At 43.1% G+C, this 22,344-nt stretch overlaps 1 protein-coding gene and 1 pseudogene across 2 annotated transcripts in view; both read left to right on the forward strand.

The window, feature by feature from the left end:
• Positions 1–22,344, forward strand: part of TRABD2B (TraB domain containing 2B) — a 411,723-nt gene that overhangs the window by 68,773 nt on the left and 320,606 nt on the right. The window lies entirely within an intron of this gene.
• Positions 2,555–22,344, forward strand: part of LOC140916421 (diablo IAP-binding mitochondrial protein-like) — a 33,302-nt pseudogene continuing 13,512 nt past the window's right edge.

The following is a 22,344-nucleotide window of genomic DNA, read 5'->3' on the forward strand; positions in this document are numbered from 1 at the left end:
GGCAGAGCGAATAATAAGAATAGAAGAATGGCCATACTGGGTCAGTCCAATGGTCCATCTAACTCCGTATTCTGTCTTCCGACAGTGGCCAATGCCAGGTGCCCCAGAGGGAATGAACAGAACAGATCATCATCAAGTGATCCATCCCCCGTCACTGTAATGTGGAACAATGCAACTATATGCAAAACGTTATGGATCATTCAGGGGAATGGGAGTGTTGGTGGCAAATTCAGTTTAGTGAAGGTAAAAATAAAATTGTCTGGGAGCAGTGAGCCAACCTAGGGAACACGGGCGAAGTGAAACAGACATCAGGGAATGAACTGGGGCATTATTGTCAAAATATGGCTGAATCAAGCCAGGGCAGAGCAAAAACGACTGATGACACATTGCACTATGGTGTAATAGCAGAAAGAGTGAATAGGAAATAAAATGCAAAGAAAGGAGAAGGTAGATGAGGAGCTTCTGTTAGCTCTATCTCTTAATTCAATAACAAGAGGACATTCAATGAAAACTAAAGGGAGGCAAGCTCAAAACTGATAAAAGGAAATACATCTTCACACAGTGCACAATGAGTGTGTGGAACTCATTGCTCCCAGTGAATCATCGAGGCCAACAGCTTAAAAAAAGATTAGACATTTATATGAATAACAAGAATATCCAGTTATATAAACCCTCATATTTCAGGGCATAAGATGACCACTGACAGTTGAGGGTCAGAGGGAAATTTTCTCTGGGGCCAGGTTACTCCATACCTGTCTACAGCAAAGTTTCTTCACTGAAGGTTCTGGTACTGGCCATTGTCTGAGACAGGATAGTGGACAAGACAGACTATCGGTCTGATCCACTATTGCAATTTCTATGTTCCTGGTGTTGCTATTAAGATGTCTGACACCTGATATACCCCAGTCTGGAGCAGAACGGAGTGGGAAATGGTTTTTCCATCTCACAAGAATTTTCTGAGATTTTTCCTGTCCTAAATTGAGACAAGATCTTGACGTTTATTTATGAACTGAACTCCACCCCCAAAAGTATATATATTTATGGTCAATTAAAATGTTTTGTTTCAATAATTTTGAGACCTTTTGATTTCAACCCTTTTAAAAACATTTTTTGCAAATTTTCAAAATAGGAAATTCATCAAAACCAACCCTTTCTTGCAAAAAAGTTTCAGTTTTAACAAATTGGCATTTTCTGATAAACAAACAAACAAACACTCCATTGAACAATTCCCACGCATCTCTAATCTGCAGTATTATGTGCCATAGAAAAATATCATCACCATTAGAAGATGCAGTCTTGGGTAATGGGGAGAAGAGGACTGGTGAAAAGACCAGGATTAAGGAAAGGGTAAAATTAAGAAGATTGCTGCGAAGTAGCAGATGGATTGAGCTTGATGCCCTTTTCCTGTTCCTAAAAGTTCCTCATGAGAGGAAGAGAAAATAAACCATGGAATGGTAGTGCACAAGGTTACGTAATCAGTGTTAAGGTCCACTGACCTCACTGCTAATGGTTTATGGGCAGCCACGGGCATCCTCAACTGAATAGCAGCCTGGTATTTTTATTATACCTTCTCTAACACTTGCCAAATGACTCTGACCCATTATGCAGAGACTTATTTGAGTGCTTTGTTTAACACAAGGAGCCGGGTGTGGAGTAGCCTTGATTTGGCTTACGACTGAGGAAAGATGAGTTAGTCTAAAGACAATAAGGGGTGTATAGAACTGCGTGAGACCTTTATAAGGCCCAGTCTTTTGACGTCACTGGATGTTTGACCCATAGCAAATTCCACATCTACTGAAGCAGCAGGAAACTGCTGTATTGTTTCACTGCATTGCAACACACGAATGGCACCACTGCACGTAGCCCCACGTCCTGTCTCCAGTGCTCAGTCTGAACATCTGGGCTGGGGAGCTCCTTAGGGAGTGGGAAAGCATTCTCGCTGCAGGCAAGGAACAACAGTTGAGTAGATTTGCACCTATCACTTCTCCCTCCAGGCTGGTATAGCCTCCAGGTCTCCTGTGCTGTCCCATGCATAAGGGACTGATGGATCAGTGTGGGTGTATGTGTGCTGGGGGAGATATACATTGAATCCAGCACTCCTCAAACTTGCCCTGGATCCCCACTATACAATGGTGCTGTGAAGCTGGGATGCGTGGCATGTAGGGAGATGCACCATCCAACTCTTCAAATCATTCTGTTGGGTTGGAGACAGGAAAATGATTTGACAACTGGGCCTGATGGAAAGGCCAGTGAAGTCTTGGATCAGGCGCTATAAGAGGATTTCAAAGTATCTCATACTCTGACACACAAACCCTCTCTGAAGGAACCATTCTGAAGTGTCCCCAAAAGTCTCCAGTGCAATTTTGTTTGGCCTTTCCTTAATGACCACGTATAGTAGGCAGTCAATTTTGCTGGTCCCTTGGGTAGTTGCTAAGATGCTGCAGCTGGAATTGAACAGGTTACCTGGAAGTATGCTCTAAGACTGAAATCACAAAGGTCCCAGTTCAGTAAAGCATATTAAATGTGTGCTGAATTCCGTCCATTGCAAGGAAAGATGGTCCAGTGGCTAGAGCACTTGCTTGGGACTCGGAAGAGTGGAATTCAGCTCCGTACAAATTTCTTCTGTAACCTTGGGCAAGTAAGTCTTGTCCTATCTGTGTCTGAGTTCCCCATGTGTCAAATAAGGATAATAGCACTCCTGTACTTCACAGTGATGTCATGAGGATAAATACCCTAAGTTTGTGAGATGCTCAGATGCCATGCAAATGGGATACTTGTCAGGGTCTGAGATCCCTATGTAGCAAACCATTGACGCCAATGCTTATGTCCCCTTGAAGTCAATATGGAAGCTTAAAGTGAAGCCTGTACTTAAGTGCTTTGCTGGATTAGGGCTGTAATACCTACTTTTGTTGTTTAACAAATTAATTGATAAAATTCTAAGTATATAAATAGTCTTAGCTATCATGTTGATGACATCTGGCCTTTCAAATGTACCTTCTGGGGAAAGAGTGGATCTAGTGTGTTCATTGAGTGCTCAATAGGTACATCTTTCTCTAAATGCTGCAATGCCACTTTGATGTCTGATGCTTCTGGGACATCTGTATGGACCTCTAGGTAGACTCAGGCCTCAGACGTTGCTCTACAGAGAGAGCCATCTTTTTGGCAGTGAAATGCCAGTGATTTCCCCATTTTCCACCACATCTCTACTGTATTTCTATTTCTCTCTAGTAGTGAAAATGAAATAGGCAGTGGCAGCATATTTATGGCTCAGATGTCTTTTTTTCAGTTCAATTGTTTATTGCCTTCTAACATTGATTTTAGAGAGGGAACTGGATAGTATGAAACATGGCTTGCTTATTTTTGTTTAAGCCAAGGATCTGTATATTAAAAACAGAGTGTCCTGGTTTGGATGGTTGCAAGACAGATAGATGATGCTGATGTGCTTAAGCATCATTCATCTGTCTTGGCTATTGTGACAAAGTTTTCCTCTACCTTGGTGGGTCTTGCGCTTATTGGCAGATTTGCTCGCCTTGGAGCTTCACGGCAGCCCTCAGTTTGGCTGTTTTCATTAACCCACAGTCCAGGTCAACTCCTCCTGTGTCTGACTAGGAGTTGGGAGGTTTGTGGGGAACCCGGGCCCGCCCTCTACTCCGGGTTCCAGCCTAGGGCCCTGTGGACTGCAGCTCTCTAGAGTGCCTCCTGGAACAGCTGTGTGACAGCTACAACTCCCTGGGCTACTTCCGCATGGCCTGCTCCCAACACCTTCTTTATCCTCACCATAGGACCTTCCTCCTGGTGTCTGATAGTGCTTGTACTCCTCAGTCCTCCAACAGTATGCGTTCTCACTCTCAGCTCCTAGTGCCTCTTGCTCCCAGCTCCTTACACGCGCACCACAAACTGAAGTGAGCTCCTTTTTAAACCCAGGTGCCCTGATTAGCCTGCCTTAATTGATTCCAGCAGCTTCTTGATTGGCTACAGGTGTTCTGATCAGCATGTCTGTCTTAATTGTCTCCAGAAGGTTCCTGATTGTTTTGGAACCTTCCCTGTTACCTTACCCAGGGAAAAAGGACCTACTTAACCTGGGGCTAATATATCTGCCTTCTTTCACTCTCCTGTAGCCAACTGGCCCGACCCTGTCACACTATATAGATTATAAACAGCAGGTCAGAACTCAGAATTTCCATTTAGCAGGAAATTCTGACATTTTCGAATGTCCTCCTGTCATGAATCGCAATGAAAAGTTGAAATTTCAAAATTTCTGAAATATCAAAATGACCTTATTAAAATATTTCATGGTGAGAAGGTCAAAGCACTTGTTTTGAATTTATCATTTTTACTTTTGTATTATAACTTATAATTTGAAAAAAATTGAAAAAAAACACTTTGACCGTATCAGATTGAAAATGTTGTCAAAATTGATACTTTCCCAGGAAACATTTTGATTTAGTTGAACCAACATTTTCACATGGAAAAAACTTCCAAAAAGTTCATTCTAAAAAGAATGAATTAATAAGCTTCAGCTCAGCATCCACGTGTGTATCCCTGTTGACAGTCCTCTGACCCTTTTCTGGTTCTCTCATCCTTAGTTTTCATCACAGGCTACTTTTCAGTGCCTGCTTGTTGGGAGAGGCCTCCCAGCCATTCCTGAGACTCTCTGAACAAATCCTGAGCGGCAAAACACCCCAGTTTAATTAATAAGACAAGAAAAAAATGGAAGGACCCTTGTCTGCCTTTAATAGGTGACATGTTTCCTCAGGCATTATGGCAATGGTGCTTTTGCCGTTAGGATGGTTAGTGGCAATGGAGGAGGTAGTGGCATATTCCTTTATTGCACATTACAAACTACCAGCCGAGAGGCTTGTTCAAAGTGCAGGTCACTGGGCACCTATATTTTGTCTTTGACATTCCAGCCAAAGACCTTCCACTTCCTCATCTTCCCCTCCCACTCCCCCAATGCTGCTTTCTTTGTGCCAGGGGATCAAGGGCTGGTAGTGAAGATATTAGGTTTCCACTTCAGTCAATACTTTGATGTTCAAAGCTGTTTCATATTCATTAAAGATGCTCTTCAGATGTAATTGCAAGAATTACACTTCCCTTTTTTATGCTTGTCTGTAAATGTTAGGGGACAGGCAGTTAAACCCATTGACGCCACTGAAGGGTTTTTTTGATGAGGGAGAGACATCAAACATATAGGACTTACTCAGAGTTAGCTCTCTCTTTCGCTATGGGATGATATCAGGCTTGAGGCCCTCCTTGCCCCTGCCCTCCAAACATTTACACTTAAAAAGGGTCAGAATGATAGAAATTGGATCTATTGGGTGGTCTTATCCATCTCCTGCCCCACTCTCTACTACTTCTGTAATGTTCCCTACAATATCTCTTCTATCAAAGAGACCTATATGGCTCCCCGTTTCCATAGTGTCTGAGCACCTCACAATGCACCTCTGAGGTAGGGCAGTGCTATTATTCCTGTTTTACGAATGGGCAATAGAGAGAGAGAAAGCAGGGAATTGAATCCATGTTTCACAAGTGCTAGTTTAGTATGCAAACCACTGGACCATCTTTACTCTTCCAGGTCAGGCTTTTTTGTAAGCTTTTCGGGACTATCTGGACAGAAATTCAGTGGGGATAACTTTTCTCAGGGTACTTTCTCACTTCCACTTCACTTCCCAGCTGTAATTGGGCAGTCCAGATAGGAGAATAATAATAAATGCAAAGCTAAAAAATATCAGGGAATGGGAAGGCAGTGGGCTGCAGAGTAAATGAACTTGTCAAAACTCAGAAGAGGTTCCAGTCAGGTTTGGGTTCCGTGCCGCATGTCTGCAGATGTAGCTATCAGCTGTGTTTCCCCTGACCCCCAAGAAACACAGCTGTTACGTGCTTTTCCACTCTGCCTGGTGAGCTAAAGGAATGGCTTCACTGCCTCAGCCAGCAGAGGGAACCTGTAAAACCCTGTAACCCGCCTGAAGTTCTGTAGGCAAAGGGCAAGTGTATTTGTGCTCACAGGGAAACTCATTGTAGATAAACACATCCACACCTAAGCCACCATACTTCTTGAATAATACAAGGATGTGCCTGTAATGTGCCATTGTCCTCAAGGTCCTGTTCTGATCATCCAGTCCTCTTTTTTGGAACCATCACGCATCAACCACTGCTTGCTAAAGCTGCTAATGGCACAAGTGCTTGCTCACACCCCTCTTCTTCTCTCATGGTTTGGTCTCCTTCCTGCATCTGGTTGTCTGAATATCACTGGGGCGGAGTGCACTGTCAATAATTTTGGTTTGGTTGGGAAGTTTCCAAGCCATGTCATTAACAGGGGATTCCTTTGTCCCTTTTCCAGGCTAGGGGAGGCAATTGCAAACACCTGCATGCTCCTTGAAACATTTAGAACCTGTGCAGGTGGCAAGAATTTCTGGAGAAAGTTTTCCCCCTTTGATGTTGCAGTTTGTATTGGGATCTCGACATAACTCAACTCTATGCTATAAGGGCTGTTGCTCAGTTCAAGATGCCGTCCATCAACTACAAAAGAACCACTGTCCATGGCTTAATCAGTTGGATTGTATGTCCTTAGTGGAGTCTGGATGAAGTACAGTATATTCAGCCCTAATATAGGCAATTAATGTCACTCAAATATTACTCCCCTTCCATCTCCTTTTGAACAAAAACAACAAGCTTAATTGCAGAGGTTCCTTTGCATTCAAAAGTATGTTACACTTAATGGAAGTTTTGCTTACACTGAAAATCGGCTGCAGCAATCCTGTTCCTATTAAAAACCTATTTTCAGCAGCAATTCCCCTCCATTCTAGTCAAACTTTTGCTTCCTTCATCTCAAAACTATGTGCAGACCAGATGGCTTCAGCCAAAACTAATTTCCTTAGCTGTCTTAGTGAAGAGCTCATGTGAAATCTTTGACGTTCGACAAGGTGATATTGTTCCCTGTGTGTTAGCATAGCTTCTGAGCCATATGCTGGGGGTGAAAAAACCCTCTTGATGGATTGATGAGATGCCCATGCAAAGGAAAAGGTAGTTGGCACATGCGGGGGAGGTGCAATTACACAATGTTTACACGACAGAGCCTATGATGGTATAGCCATGTAGCATAGACACTGAGTATACCCACAGAAGGACTGCTGCTAATGGAGGAACTATGGGGTTTTTGTCGGCATAACTGTGTTTGTGTTTTTTTCACAGCCTGGACCATCAGAGCTCTGCCAATATAGATTTTAAGTATAGACCGGGCTTTCAAATTGAGACCAAATGTTTTTTGGTTTCTGGTTTTTTTAAAGGCATCTTTAAAACTGCCCTTAATTTAAAAACTCAGCCGCCTGAGTAATTCCCAGATTATTTTTCCTCAGTTCATTTGCTACAGTTGTGTTTTGTAACCAGCAACAAGGCATCTCACACTCTCGACTCAGCCACACAGGTGCGAAACAGTGATCCACTGGGTTCTGTAAATCTGAGGTTGGTCAGCTGACTTCAATTCCAGCTCCCAACAGTTAGTGACTTAGACGCAAGTTGGGCACCATACCCAACCTGCAGGCTGTTGCCTTTATCATCAGACCGTGAAGTATTAGTGAGCGCTGGCCAAAATATGCCTAGCCCTTGCCATCCCTCTTGAGACAGTCTAAAAATTGCTGCTCTCCTAGCAGAAACTGAAGCTTTGAAACCCACGACTACACTTGGGCAAAGGATTAGCAACCTGCTTTTCTCTGCCACCACTCCTGCCTTCCTTAGGATAGGCTAAGGATCCTGCAGTTTCTTCCACACTAGTGGGACCTACCTCCTCCTTGGGCTGAGACTCTCCCAGGCTGCCCCGCAGGCTGGATCCAATGGGAATCGTCCTGCTGATGTCAATCATAGAATCATAGAATATCAGAGTTGGAAGGGACCTCTGGAGGTCATCTAGTCCAACCCCCTGCCTGAGTAGGACCAATCCCCAACTAAATCATCCCAGCCAGGGCTTTGTCAAGCCTGACCTTAAAAACTTCTAAGGAAGGGGATTCCACCACCTCCTTAGGTAACGCATTCCAGTGTTTCACCACCCTCCTAGTGAAAAAGTTTTTCCTAATATCCAACCTAAATCTCCACCACTGAGCTATGGATCAAGCCCTGTGGCATCAGGGAAGCCACATTCTGATTCCCTTAATGTTATACTCCTCTGTATAGAAGTTGGAACTAAACAGTGAACATTTATCTAGCTTTTAGTAGTAGTCTTACGGTAGCACCTGGAGGCCAGGGCCGCATTGTGTCAGGCGCTGTACAAACCCATAACAAAAGACAGCCTCTGCCTCTTCTTTCTGAGCGATTCGGTGTTTAAAGGGGATTCAAACAGGCAGGGAGGAGCACTCAAGTCCAGGAGAATGGGGTGCTATGGGGGTTGCAGTAAGTCTGCTTTACACTGCTCTGACTGTGTAAATTACCTTTGCGCTCACTCTGGGGCCCCTTTCCTCTGCATGAGTGGTGTAAAAGGAGGCTTAGTGTAACAAAGAATCAGGCTTATTGGCTTAAACATCCTACACTGCAATGAATTTCCTGCAGCGAAATAATCAGGACCCAGTGACCTCGTCGTGCTAAAGTAAACGTTCGGCATCAGGCGCCGGAAGTACAAAGTGGTGCTGTTATTAATAATGAACTCAAAGCTAATAGGCATATCTGGGAATATACATGGATAAGGGGTCATGCATTCTGGAGCAGTGAGACACCGGACTTGCACAGTTGCCAGCAAATGAATGCTTGTATTTTAAAAGGTATGTTTTCCTTTAAGGAATTGGGCAGAGTTGTATATAATACTAAAGTAATCGTACCATGTTAATATACAGACAGTGTTTTATTACGAATAAGGCCGCTGTGCTCTTTCAGAGGGCTCTTCCCAAACGTGATTTACATCCTTAAAATATCCCGAGTACATTTGCACTAAAAACGGCTCCACCGGCTTGAATAAACTCAAAGAGCTGCATCCACAACTGGTGAACGTCAGAGTAGCTCCATCGATTCCAATGGACTACACCAGCTTACATTGCCTCAGGACATGGCCCAGATCCCCTTCTGTTCACCCAGAGCTGGGACCAGTACCCAGACCAAAGCTTTGATGTTCATGGACGTTTGATGTTGAGAAAACTTGGTTACCTTCCCCTGCCCCGCTATCTTATTTTTCATGTCTCTGTATTTCCTGGTCTTGGCCAGGCCTGGAAGTGCGAGTGTTGACGTACTTGAAACGGCTGTTCTCATGGCATTTCCGGACTGATCAAACGCAAAAATGACTAGAAATGTCATGAAAGGGCCTTTTTTTCTGGTGAATTCCTGCCTGCCTTTGTAAATCCAAGAGGCGTATATAGTTTACAGCCAAATGCTGAGTTCTAATGCTAACAGAACCCCAAACCTTAAGTTTTGCCATCACACTGCTCCCTGTGGATGCTCCCACTCATTCACTTTTTCATATCCTTAAAAAAAAAAGGAATACATTTCGGGGCCTGAATGTGATATCGCTACTGGATAGGATGTGATGCAGAACCACACCACCTAGATGGAGCTTGGGGATGCATGGCGCTTCTCAGAGCTCTTAGGAAGGAGAATTGTTCTACCAGTTGTCTGTCTGTCTATCATTTTAGGGTTTTACACTGCCACCCAACACCACAGTATTTCAGCTTCTTCCACATAAAATCAATGGCAATAGGAAAGTCTCTGGCAGACTCTGTGTGCAGGGATCATGACTCCTTCCCACCCCTTTATGAGAAGCTAGTGCCCACAGGAAGTCTTGGCCAGAGGTTCCTTTGCATTTTGAAGAGCACAAGAGCTGTATAGACTGGTCATAATCTATCTCTTGATCTCTGTCCCCTTCATAAAATTATCTTAGTGTCTTTGAAGAAGATTTTTTTCTTTTTCCTTTTTAGGCAGCTGAAGATGGAAACCCTTCTGAGATCAGAGATAAAATGTGGTGCAAACCAAGATCTTTTCAGAGAGATCATGCAATAATTTTACAGGTCATATCTATTGGAAAGATGGGTGGGGAACTTCCATGTGGTCTGGAGTGGAGTATTGCTTGGATTGCTCCTCTTGTGTGGAATCCATTCTGTGTACAGTGTGTGCACTGATGGAATGCACTCCTGAAATGAATTATACTCTGTCTCTCTTTGAAAGAAAGAGGTTTGCAATAAGGCAGAAATGCACATGTATTTTTTTCACATGTAGGTTTAGATCTCAGAGACAGAACATGCTTAAGAAGGCAGAAATGATGATGAGGGACTGCATGGTTCCTAGCTAGAGTATTCCCTTGAGAGTGTAGAATATGACATTTACCTCGTAGGAAAACTCTCTGTTGTAATCAGAGCTGTTCAAACTCAGCAGTGAAAGGCTGCTTGGCTTTGGTTTAACTTTGTATGGGTTTGTGCTTTCTCAGTTTTGCTTTGAGTTTTGAATGAAACCTCAGTTTCACTTGGTACAATGAGTTCTGTATTGCTTTTGATATTGAACCATAAACCTGCCCAGAGTTCACTGGAAGTGGGCCAAAGCTCAGTTCAGACATTCATAAATGAGTATTACTTAGTTTCAGGGTTCCTTGCAAAACATTTTGCTCTTCCTTAGGCGCAAGTAGGGCCAGGAAAAAGAGATTTTACCTATCTAATAGTGAGAGATGGAATGAACCATAGGTGACAGATGTTACCCACTTAAAGAAGAGCTCTGTGTAGCTTGCAAGCTTGTCTCTCTCACCCAAAAAAGGTGGTCCAATAAAAGATATTACCTCACCCCCCTTGTCTCTCAGATGTTAGTCATGTCACTTAATGCACTACTAGAAATGGCTCAGATACCATGGTGACAAGGGTGGCGTAGTAGGGTCCTCAGTGGGCTTGGTGGCCTAGTGGATAGCATCCACTCAGCTGGGGGAAGGGAAATGGTAGGGGAGCCCAGGCTCATTCACTCCACTGGGCTCTGACCCAGGGTCCCAGGAGGGTCAGCAGCGTTGACCCCTGGGAAAGATTGTGGACTGTCTGCGTTACCCTTCCTGGGTCGCTTCTAAGGTTGCCAGGTGTCTGGTTTTTGATCAGACAGTCTGGTTGAAAAGGCAGTGTCTGGTCAGATGTACTGACTGGACACCAAAAGTGGGTGGGGGTGGAGGTGCTGGACATCAACCCGCACCAGCCCCTGCTCAGCCAGGGCCACCTCCTACTTGCATCTCATCATGGGCAGGCAGGCAGCTGGCTCCACATCAGGCTGCAGCTCCCAGAGCAGAGGGAGCCCAGCTGGGGTGCAGAAGGAGGTGGATAGGATCGTGCAACAAGGGATGGGGGAGAGCAGCAAATGGGGACTCAAGGGAAGAGGCGAAGCAGGGGCAGGTCCTTGGGGGAAGAGACAGGAAGGGGGCGGAGCCTCAGGGGAAGAGGCGGGGCAGGGAGGGTCTGGTTTTCATACATTATGAAGTTGGCAATCCTAGTAGCTTCCTACCACTGCTCTCTTTGCTTCCAGTCCAAGATAAGAAGAAAGAATATATAAAAGGGAAGCCAAACCGGCAGCCCCAACGGGGCTCAGCATACAGTCCTTGGTGTCTTAGGGAGGCATCTCTAACTCCTTTTGCAGGAGCCTGCAGAGTAAACCTGCACTCCCAGCCTTCCCCTTCCGTGCTAGGTTGCTCCCTCTTCAACCCTGTCTCCAGTTGGAGCTTGCTCTGCAGGGTTGGAGGGGCGGGGCTATCTGGACCCATTATAGTCTTTTAACCCCTTCCGTCCCAGTGTAGGGTTTGTATACCCCATCACAGGTACTATAAAAACCTCTATATCAGTGATCCTTAAACTGAGGCTTGTGAGTTGCCAGTGGCTCTTTTAATGTGTCTCCCGCAGCTCCTACCTAAGTCATCCCAGACAGGTGGCTCTCCAGCCTCTTTTTGAAACCTCCAGTGAAGGAGCTTCCACAACTTCCCTAGGTATCTGTTCCATTCTCCCTCTGTTCTTACAGTTAGGAAGGTTTCCATGAGATTTAGTCTAAATCTGCTGTGCTGTCGTTTGAACCCATTGCCCCTTGTCCTGTCCTCTCTGGCAAGAGAGAATAATTTTTCTCTATCTTTTTTTATGGCAGCCTTTCCAAGTATTTGAAGACCACTGTCATATCCCCGTTAACCTCCTCTTTTGCATATTAAACATACCCAGTTCCTTCCTTCAGCCTTTGCTCACACGGCTTGCATTCCATCCCTCTGATCATCTTTATCACTAACCTCTGGGTCCTTTCTAGTTTCTCTACATCCTTTCAGTACATTGGTGACCAAAATTGGGCACAGTACCCCAGCTGAGGCCTAACCAGTGCTGAGCAGAGCAGTACTATTGGCTCCCATGACTTGCATGCTACGCCTCTGTTAATGGAACCCAAAATTGCATTTGCTTTTTTTGCAACAGTATTGCATTGTTTACTCATGTTGAGGTTGTGATCCACCACAACTCCCAGATCCTTCTCAGCGGTGCTGCTGCCAAGATACTTATCTCCTGTTCTGAATTTGTGCATTTGGTTTTTCTTCCCTAAGTGTAGCACCTCACCTTTGTCATTGTTGAGTTTCATTTTGTTGTCTATAGCCCAGTTCTCCAATTTATTAAGATCCCTTTGAAGTGTTGGCAACCCCCAATAGCTTTTTGTCACCTGTAGGCTTGATCAATATGCTCTCTCTTCCTATATCCAGGTAATTAATAAAGATGTTAAACAACACCGGACCCAGAACAGATCCCTGTGGAACCCTTCTTGATACCTCCCTCCAATCCAGCATCATTCCATTAATAGTTGCTCTTTGTTTGCGGTTGTTTACCAATTATGTATCCATTTAATGGTAGCTCCACTGAGCTCATATTTCTTCAGCGTACTTCTCAGAATGTCATGTGGGACTGTGTCAGAAGCCTTGCTAAAGTCCAGGTATATTATGTCCAGTGCATTCACCAAATCCAGCAAACCAGTTACCCTGAAAAAGAAGGAAATCAAGCTGGTTGGGCATGATTTGTTCTTAGTAAATCCATGCTGGCTGCTACTGATCACCCCTTCATCCTCCAGATATTTGCAAATTGAATGTTTTCTACATTGATCGAGTAGCTTCTCAGGTATCAAAGTCAGGCTGACTGGTCTATATTTCTCCGGCTCCTCCTTTTTCCCTTTTAAAAAAATAGGCACCATGTTAGCCCTTCTCCAGTCTTCCGGGACCTCTCTGTCATCCATGAGTTTACAAATCTTATTGCCAGTGGCTCCAAAATTATTCTTTCAGCCCCCTGGGGTGAATAGCATCAGGGCCTGCTGACTTGAATTCGTTCAAATTAGTCAGATTGCTGACATGTTTACTTAGCCCAATCAGCATCTCTTCCCCTTTATCGTCTATGATCACTTCGCTCGTCACATTATTTTTTGTGTGAAGACTTAAGCGAAGTAGGCACTGAGAAGCTCCTTCTTATCATCTTCCGTTAACAGCTGACCTCCATTGAGCAGCGGACCCACACGATCCCTGATCTTTCTTTTTTGTCTGACATATTTGTAGAACCCCTTCTTGTTGTCTCTAACATTTCTTGCCAGCTGTAACTGATTCCTTGCCTTGACTTTCCTAATTTTTCCCCTACACGCTCATGCTATTCCCATGTATACTTCCTTGGTGACATGCCCCTCCTTCCATTTCCTTTATTATAACCCTTTTGTTTTTTAGATAGCTAAAAAATCTCCTTGGAAAAACGCTCTACGAAACAGAATAAATTAGATTGACACTGGATAATCCCAGCTGCATATATCCTGGAGCTCTGTGTAACAACGAGACTTCCGCAGGTCCTTTCTGCAAACGGAGGACCAATGGGAGGACTAGAATAGACTTTACCACCTAGCAGAGTTCTCTGTCTAATGCCCGGGTTTGCTGTGTGTATATGTCTGTGTGTTAGATTCAATTCAGGCTTATCAGCTCATGCTTTTAGCTCTGGAGGTCCCTTGTTCAGGTCTGTCAGCCAAGATGGCAGCCATCACATTTGATTCAGTAGCACAGGGAGAGCTGAATCCATGACTCCATAGAGTCTGACAGAGCATCTTAAGTGGATTGGCTCAGCTGGAAATCACTTTTTTGCATATGTGCAGATTATTGGTGATGTATTGAAGAAGCCCAAAGATTTTTTTTTCTAGTTTCTAACATGTATACATTAATTATGTCTTAGAACGTGTGCACAACATTTAAAACTGTAATTAAGAAAAATATTTGCAGATTAGCAAAAGTTTATCCAAACTATCAAAGCCCCTTAGGTTGCCAAACGGGGTTGGAAAATTTGGAGAACCAGGCTTTTCTCATGGGCAAAAAATTTCAAAAGCAATTAGTGATATTCGTGCATGACTTGAGATATCTTAAAGAGGCTTGATTTTCAGAGGACTGGTTATCAGCAGGTTCTGAAAATCAGGCCCCTGTAAGTATCTTGGGTTGGGCACCTAAAGTCGCTAGTTGGTATTGAAAATCTTGTCCACGAGGTTTCCAGTCCTTGCTGCTTCCGATGAGACCCAAAGTATCACAGCAGTAACCTTTCTTGGGATGTTTTGGCAGTTTCACTCTTAATCCTGGTAGGCACCAGGAAGTGCAGAAGAGTGAAACTTCAGATACACATCTAAAACTTCCACGAACTTTGTGCCTCAGACCCATCTCCGTCTACTTATCTGGCCGTCATCTCTATAGTATGTAACCTCCTCACAAGCACCGATGGACTTATCCTCCACCCTACCCCTAAGAGGCAGAAAAATATTATCCACAGTGCAAGATAAGATACAGGGTAGGCTTGCCCAAGCTCTTAGACAAAGCTTTTGGCCAAGACTGGAACTGAATCTAAGCCTCCCGCATCCTCATCCACCAAACTATTCTTCCATCCTCAGGTTTGCGCTGTGCTCTGAAAAAGGAAGGGGATTCAGAATGGGGGGCCGGCTGATCTAGCTAGCTGGTGGAGCAGTATAATAGAATCATACAACTGGAAGGGACCTCGAGAGTCCAGTCCCCTGCACTCAAGGCAGGACTAAGTATTATCTATCCCATCCCTGTCAGGTGTTTGTCCAACCATCATCAGGACTGACCTGTGACAGAGGGAATATGGAGTGACAGAAGACCAAGCAGATGTAGCAAGTGAGGGAAGGGGAACGTTAAGAGACAATATCCCATAAATACGTGGCTGTTTTCACCATGAATGGGCAGGGGGAGACCATGGATAACCAAATAGAGGGCTTTAAGGAGCGGCGACTAAATGTCAGTGGTTGTATCCAGTTGATTACCTCATGCCATGCTCCAAAGTGCAGGCGTTTTATTAGCTGAAACTGTTTTCTGCTTGTGTTCTCTGCAAACCTTGCCACAGGGACAAGAAGTACCTTGTTTGTGCGGGGCAAAGAATGGCACTTAAGCATGGTGTGTTGAAGTACCCCTCACATTTAAATTCTACTCTTCAAAGCCCTGCTTCCTGGATACAAAACTTGTTATGTTTCCAACAGAAGGTTTACATAGGTAAGCATCAGGTAAAGCACAAGGGTGTGAAGCCAGCCGTGTATATAAACCATTAAACAATTTCAATGCAAAGCTGCTCAAAATGTCTATTAAACTTAACAGTACTATTAAAAGTTCACGTTTAAGGTTTCTTTGTTTCTAGCAAAGGCGCTTTGAAACATGAATAAGGCATAAAAAATTAGCCTTTTCTCAGTACCTACTTTTACACCAAAGACAAAATGTCCCGGTCCATCCCCCACAATTGGTCTTGGTCCAATTCTGTGCTTGCTTTTAAATTTTCTGAAGTGTAAATGTTCTCTTTATGAAATGGGCTACAGTCCTTGCCCATGCAACTCTCTCCTAAAGAGGTGTTATTTTTAATATCTGAAGGGCAGTCATTTCATTTCATAAAGATAGCTTGTTCAGAGGGGGAAATAAAAATCTCACTTGACGAATGCAGCGTCTCCCGGTAATCTTCAACTCCAGGGGCGTAGGGGAACGGGACAGAGGGCAGGGGCCATAATACTCTTCTGTATTCCCTGTCCTACAGTACGTGTGGCTTTGGATATCATTCCCAAAAACTAATTCTGTGGTATAACTGTAGCCACATAATAATGTTTTTAATACATGCACCAGCACAAGAATGCAGCGTAAAGGATGATATATTAAAGGCTGCTGAGGCTCTGTTAAGAGAAGGCGATGGCCTTTAACAGACCCATTCCGTTCTGTATGTTCGGTGGTAAATGGTTTAATAGGAGCCTGTCTGATGGGAAGGGGAAAAAAACAAGCAGAAACCCAATACTTGGAATCAGCTAGTAAGACAAAACATCTCTGTTGGTGCAAATGGGCACACCTCCATTGCCTGCAGTCGAGTTTTTGATCATTCAGACCAGTAGTTGGCTCATCATCCTTCCAGCTTAAATGGGAATTTCTTACTGAAAACCTGTGTGTGGGCTCAAGGTGCAAAGCGTGGATTTGGCTCTATTTCCAGATTTTAGGGATGTAGGTCCCCTAGGTGTTAGCAGTATGTTCGACCCATTATAAAGGTTTGCAAAAAGTGGAGCCCAATCTGGATCTGTCATCTGAATACTTCCCAGTTAATATTCTTTATTTCTGGGGTTTTGGTTTGGACTAATTGTTAATCATTTCTGATTCTGGGTCTAGGGGACATATATCTGGTTTACCGTTTTGGGAAACAGCTTAGACTAGAGGAATGGGAAATCTTTAGCCTTACCTATTAAATCAACACAGGAGCCATTCTCCAGAAATTGTTGGGGACTGACTGCTGAGCGGAGGAGAAATTGTGCAAATTTATTCTGACCACATTTCTCAACATCATGTTTGTTGTGTTTGGAATGGACTGTATAGCTTTGCTCGCTCTCTCTCTCTCTCTCGGCACATAGTAACTACACTATATGCTTACCAGACTGATGAACCAAGGTTGTTTCATCTTTCCCGTCATTTGAAGAAAAGGGAAGGAGGGGAACACCCTAAGCAAAACAGTCAGTTGTTCAATAAGCAAAAATGCTTTCTCAAGAACAGCATATATCTTACGAAATGTAACCCTGGCTGTGAAAGAAAATAGCTGTGGATAGCTTGCCAGATTTATCTGGGTATATATATCACACTTCATCGATTCCCTGCCATTACAGAGGGCTTGTGGCATTGGTGCATCTCGGTCTCTTCTCTTCTCTGCCAGTGGCACACAATGTGTTAGTCTTCTGAGGGCTGTAATACTTTGATCTAAATTTGGTTGTTGGGTTTAGTGGGTGGGTGGGTGGGTGTTGTTGATGGCCTGTGATATATTGGAGGTCAGTCTAGATGATCTGGAGGTTCCGTCTGGCCTTAAATTCTATGGCTGTATGACTCTAGAAACAATACATACGATCTTTCTCTTCACCATTTACAGATTAGAGCATAATTGAGAGGAGATGATAATAGAAATGGCAGAGCCAAAGAGGGACCCACAGTCCAGAAGTCCTTTCACTGCATTATGCGGCCATCCATCATCACCAATGCTTCAAGCCCTGGTGGAAGAAGTAGTCTGATCTGATGCTTACAGAGATCCTTTGATTATCACCCATGTCTCAGGAGACTAGCATTTGACTCCCAATATGAACAGCCAAAATATAGAGGAATTTATTTTTTAGTGTTAATGTCATGGGACAAGGTAGGAACTTCTTTGGTAACAGAAAGAATAATTAGATGCCAAATGAATACTGTTTTTTTGGCACTAATATAGCAGTTCTGTGATAAAATGACTTGTTATTTCTTCCAGGTTTTTTATTATTTACATGTAAAATAGCTGTGTATGCAGCAGTATCCTGAAAGCAGAGACTGCGACAGAATGACCTTTCTCAACGGAGTTATGAAGTGTGACCTTCAGATGATTAGTTTCAGGGAATTTCTCCTGAACATTTGCTGGTTTTATTCTCAGGATTTATTGTACCCCAAATTTACCTTTGTGTGAAATTTCAATCAAATGGCTATTTTCACTTCAAAAGCACACGAAAAGTGCAACAGTTAAAGTTTCTTTTTTCTCATGCAAAGTTCACTTCCATCCAAGAAGCAGGCCAGATTTTTGCCTTAAAAAGAACCTCTGTTTTCTTCTAAAATTGGCAACGGGTTTGCTTGAAATACCTTTGCAACATTTTTTTTTTTTGCCAAGATCAGCTCATTTTAGTTCATCACAAAGTGCAAAACCACATGAGTTTTTACACTGTTTTTCATTTTCTCATGGCTATTCCATGCACCTTTTACTCCTGCATAATTCAAATCTTTCTTCTTCCTTCTCAGTTTAGTTGAAGTAGAATTATCCAGATAATAGATAAAAAGCTTTTTTTTTAAATGAACAATAGTTATATTAAAGGTTGAAATCTTACAGATACAGAAACAACAGCCGTGGTTATATATTAATGAAGGGGAGTGAGATGCACTATAAGAATATGTCATCTAGGAGAAAAAAAAGGAATGGAAGATGCTGCAAGTTTAAAATGCTTAGGAAGCTCATTTCGTTCACCAAACCAGTCTGATGGTTTGGAGAACTAGGTTCTGTTCCTAATTTTGCTACTGATTTGTTGCATGATCATGAGCAAACCACTGCACCTCAGTTTTCCCATCTGTAGAATAGGAATAATGAGCCTTACCCTCTGTTGCAAAATACTTTTGAGATTTCTGGCTAAAAAACCCCAGAAGGCTAAAATGAGAGATGACTATTTTAGTTAAAGGTTTCAGAGTAGCAGCCATGTTAGTCTGTATCCGCAAAAAGAAAAGGGGTACTTGTGGCAGCTTAGAGACTAACAAATTTATTTGAGCATAAACTTTCATGAGCTACAGCTCATTTCATCGGATGCATTCAGTGGTTAAAGTGTCTCAGTTTAGAGGGAAATGCAGGCAGAGATATTTTATTCACTATATCTACATAGCAAGAAGAATGCTCAGCACTTCTAAAAAGTGAGACCAGGGTGTCCTGTATTTCAAAAGTTAGAGATAGTAGAAAAAGGCGAATAATGCTTGATGCTTTTCACAGAAATATTTAATCAACATTTCAAACGTTTGGAAAATGTTGACCACTCTAGTAGCTGATTGGAAAAGATCGAACCAAAAAAATGCGAAAAAATTCTGGACACATTTTTGGGGAAATTTTGAATATTCAAAATTGCATCCAGCTCTAGTGACAATGTAACAGGAAGTCTAATGACAGTGGTGACCCCCGTTTACCTGATTCCCTGTTCCATGCCTTAACTGAAACTATCCTTCCTCTCTGCAAGGGACTAAGAGGATTCTAGAATCCGCTGTATAACCACTTTGAAACTCTCTGTCATATCCATACATTCAAAGGATGAGATGAGCTGAATTCCCTAAACAGAGATTAACTAAAGTCAGTGGAGCTGCAAGGAGTTTCACTCACTGAGGATGTATTAGGGCCGGATCAGTGAGGTCTGATTCTCCATTGCCTTGCACCTTGTTTAGTCATTTACACCAATGCAAAGTAAGGGCAAGTTGTCCCTGGTATAAATGACAATATAAGGTAGAAGGTACAGTGAATTAGGGCCTGGGAGTTTTGCCATTGATGTTAACGGGTTCTGGGTTGGGCCTCTAATCTATTTCCAGCAAAGCCTGGAGGCTGATGATGCATCAGCAAAATGGCAGCCCAATTTGTGAGAGACACCAGGACCATACACATCTATAGAGACAGTGACACAGTATTTCTTAAGGTGGGGGAGGGGAAGGGACAACAACAAAAAATACCAATCTCGTTTTATAAACTCATTCCTTAATATATGCTCTTATATGGTAAATATGTACTTAGCCATGTAAGGTAAAATTAATTGCTTCAGTTTTCCTTTCACTCAAAGACTGGAGATTCCCTCTACCTTAAAAAATAAAAAAAGTCCAATTTTGTTTCTTTGCTCTGCAGGAATCAGTTGCGGGGCCGGGGGGCGTGTGTGTGTTTCAGCTGCCGCCTGGGTTTTTCCGGGTTAATTTTCACCATGTGAAATTATGAAGTATATACTCAAAGGTTCAAACAGAGGAAAATTGGTGATTGCTGCAGACTCCGTTGGGTGGGTAGCAAGCAGTCTCTTTTAAAAAAAAAGTTTTCTTTTTTCTTCTTCTTCCAAGAGACTCTTTGAGAATGAACTGGAAGAAGCATTTTTTTATTATATCCTGTAATCATATTTGAGTATCTTATTTTGGCTCTTTGCTGCAAGACCACCCTGAAGGTGGCCATCCTCCCACGCACACACATGCACAATTTTGCTATGTATAAAGCCATAAATTTATCACAAAAATATAGGAACTGAGGTTGCTGGAGGATTGCAAGGCAGTGTGCATCGAGATGGGAAGTCTGCATATGTTGGAAGGAATGCCATTGATTACATGCGTTTGCATTTTTATCACCTGCTTACCATTCCCACATAGGTAATAGAAATATACCCATTGCACAGAGCATGGCGGTGTAATGAAAAGGTTTTATTGGCACAAGCTGGGATGGCTTGAGTAGCAAAGACATGAGTGAGTTCTGAAGGCATTCCCAGATGTGTGCCAAGAAAACATTTACACCCTATTAGACAATGAAGAAGATTCACAGAGATAATACTTGGGATAAAAAAAAATAGGGACATAAACCCTCATGTTTCAGGGCATCAGCCAACCCTAATTGTCTGGGTTTAGGGAGGAACATCTGCTATGGGCATACTGTTCCCTAGCTGTTCTTTGTGGTGCTTCTTGCACCATCCTCTGAAGTATCTGGCACTGATCTCTTCAGAGGCAGGATACCACACTAGATGGACCAACTGGTTTGACCTGGTCTGGCAAGTCTTATGTTCTTCTTATGAATTCTATATAGGTAATATATGATACATATTTTGTAAAAGATGTGATTGGGGCTCTTTCTCATATCAGTCTGCCTATAATTCTGGTTTCTTAGTGACTGTTCCAACTCCTATTGAAATCAGTGTGCATCTTTCCTTTGACTTTAGTAGGAATTGACTTTAGTAGGAATTGTCCCTTAGTTACTATGAGTCCAAAAAGAAGGGAAATTATAACTAATCCATTTTAGAAACCTCTAAAACTGATCTAAATTGGCTTTGTGATATCCTGGGCTGGAAACAAAAAGTCTTAACACATCAGAAAAGGAAGTTTCTGGGGTTTCTAATAGCATAAAGCTGCTGCTCCAAGCCTTAGGTTGTTCTGAGATATTAGACTTTAAACACGGCACTGGTCCAGAATTGAATCTACAGTTAACCTATAAATGTGCACCTAGGCTCTACAGTGGGATTCGTCCTGTTGAAAAACGTCATTTTGTTTCATAAACACTGACTGAAGTTTGAAAATGTGCTTGTAAATGAGCCTCATTAGAGCTGGTAGAAAAATGCCGAACAATTGTGTGAGAATTTCAAAACATGCTTACAAACATTTTTAAATTTGTTCATGATTCTTTTTTTTTGTCAAAATCTTGAAAATTTGTTGTGTGAGCTACCAACACCATGGGTCCACAGAGCTACCATATTCCTCCTTCTATGTTGTGTGGGCAGGAGTGAAGCCCAGAAAATGGGCAGTCTTGGTTCCCCCCCCATTCCACTACATAGAGATCAGCATATCTATGCTGGTGCCCTGGGGGAGGTCCACCAAGTCAGGCATAAGTGGGGTGCAGTGTACTTCTCTCTCCCCTGGAGCAAGTGAGACACTGAGTGACCCCCTCCCAAACTATTTCAACTATTTCAGGATATCCCACCACATGGGAGCTATAGTTCCTCATGTCCCCATCCTTTTCTATGGGCTGAGCTTCCCAGCCAGACTACATATCCCATGATCCATCATGGCCAGAGACTCCCAGGATGCAACCACATCCCCTCACCAGTGAGGTGAGACCATGGTGCATTATGGGAGATGTAGTCTGACCAGAGAGTCCAACCTACAGAGGAGAATGGGATTATAAATGACTGGAAGTACAGCTCTGTTGAGGCACCATGACAGCATTTACAATTTGAAATATTTCAGTTATTTATGTATTTATTTTCTTTTTGCCAAAATGTTGATTTTTTTTCCCGCAGGAAAAGGACATTTTCTGACCATCTCTAACTGAAAGTCATGGTCTGCCTCTTAGTTTGCCCCTGGGGCAGCACAGTGTTTGCCCGTGCTCAAAGCTTGTGGCAAATACATGATTTACACCAATATAATTATGCTGGATTCTGGCAAGAGAAGGAGGACTGGAGAACACTCCACAATGTATGTGCCACATGCCAAAGTCAGTGTTAAACTAGGCCCAGTTCTGCAATGAGCTCTGTTTGCGTTGGGCCCTGCAGAGCCCCATGGTTGTAATAGGTGCCGTAGATTGTAAACTCTTTGGGGTGGGGATCTCTTTCTAAATGCTTGTCTGGAGCCCAGAAAGTAAG

This window comes from Lepidochelys kempii, chromosome 8, assembly GCF_965140265.1.
Source record: "Lepidochelys kempii isolate rLepKem1 chromosome 8, rLepKem1.hap2, whole genome shotgun sequence".
Taxonomy (NCBI): Eukaryota; Metazoa; Chordata; order Testudines; family Cheloniidae; genus Lepidochelys; species Lepidochelys kempii.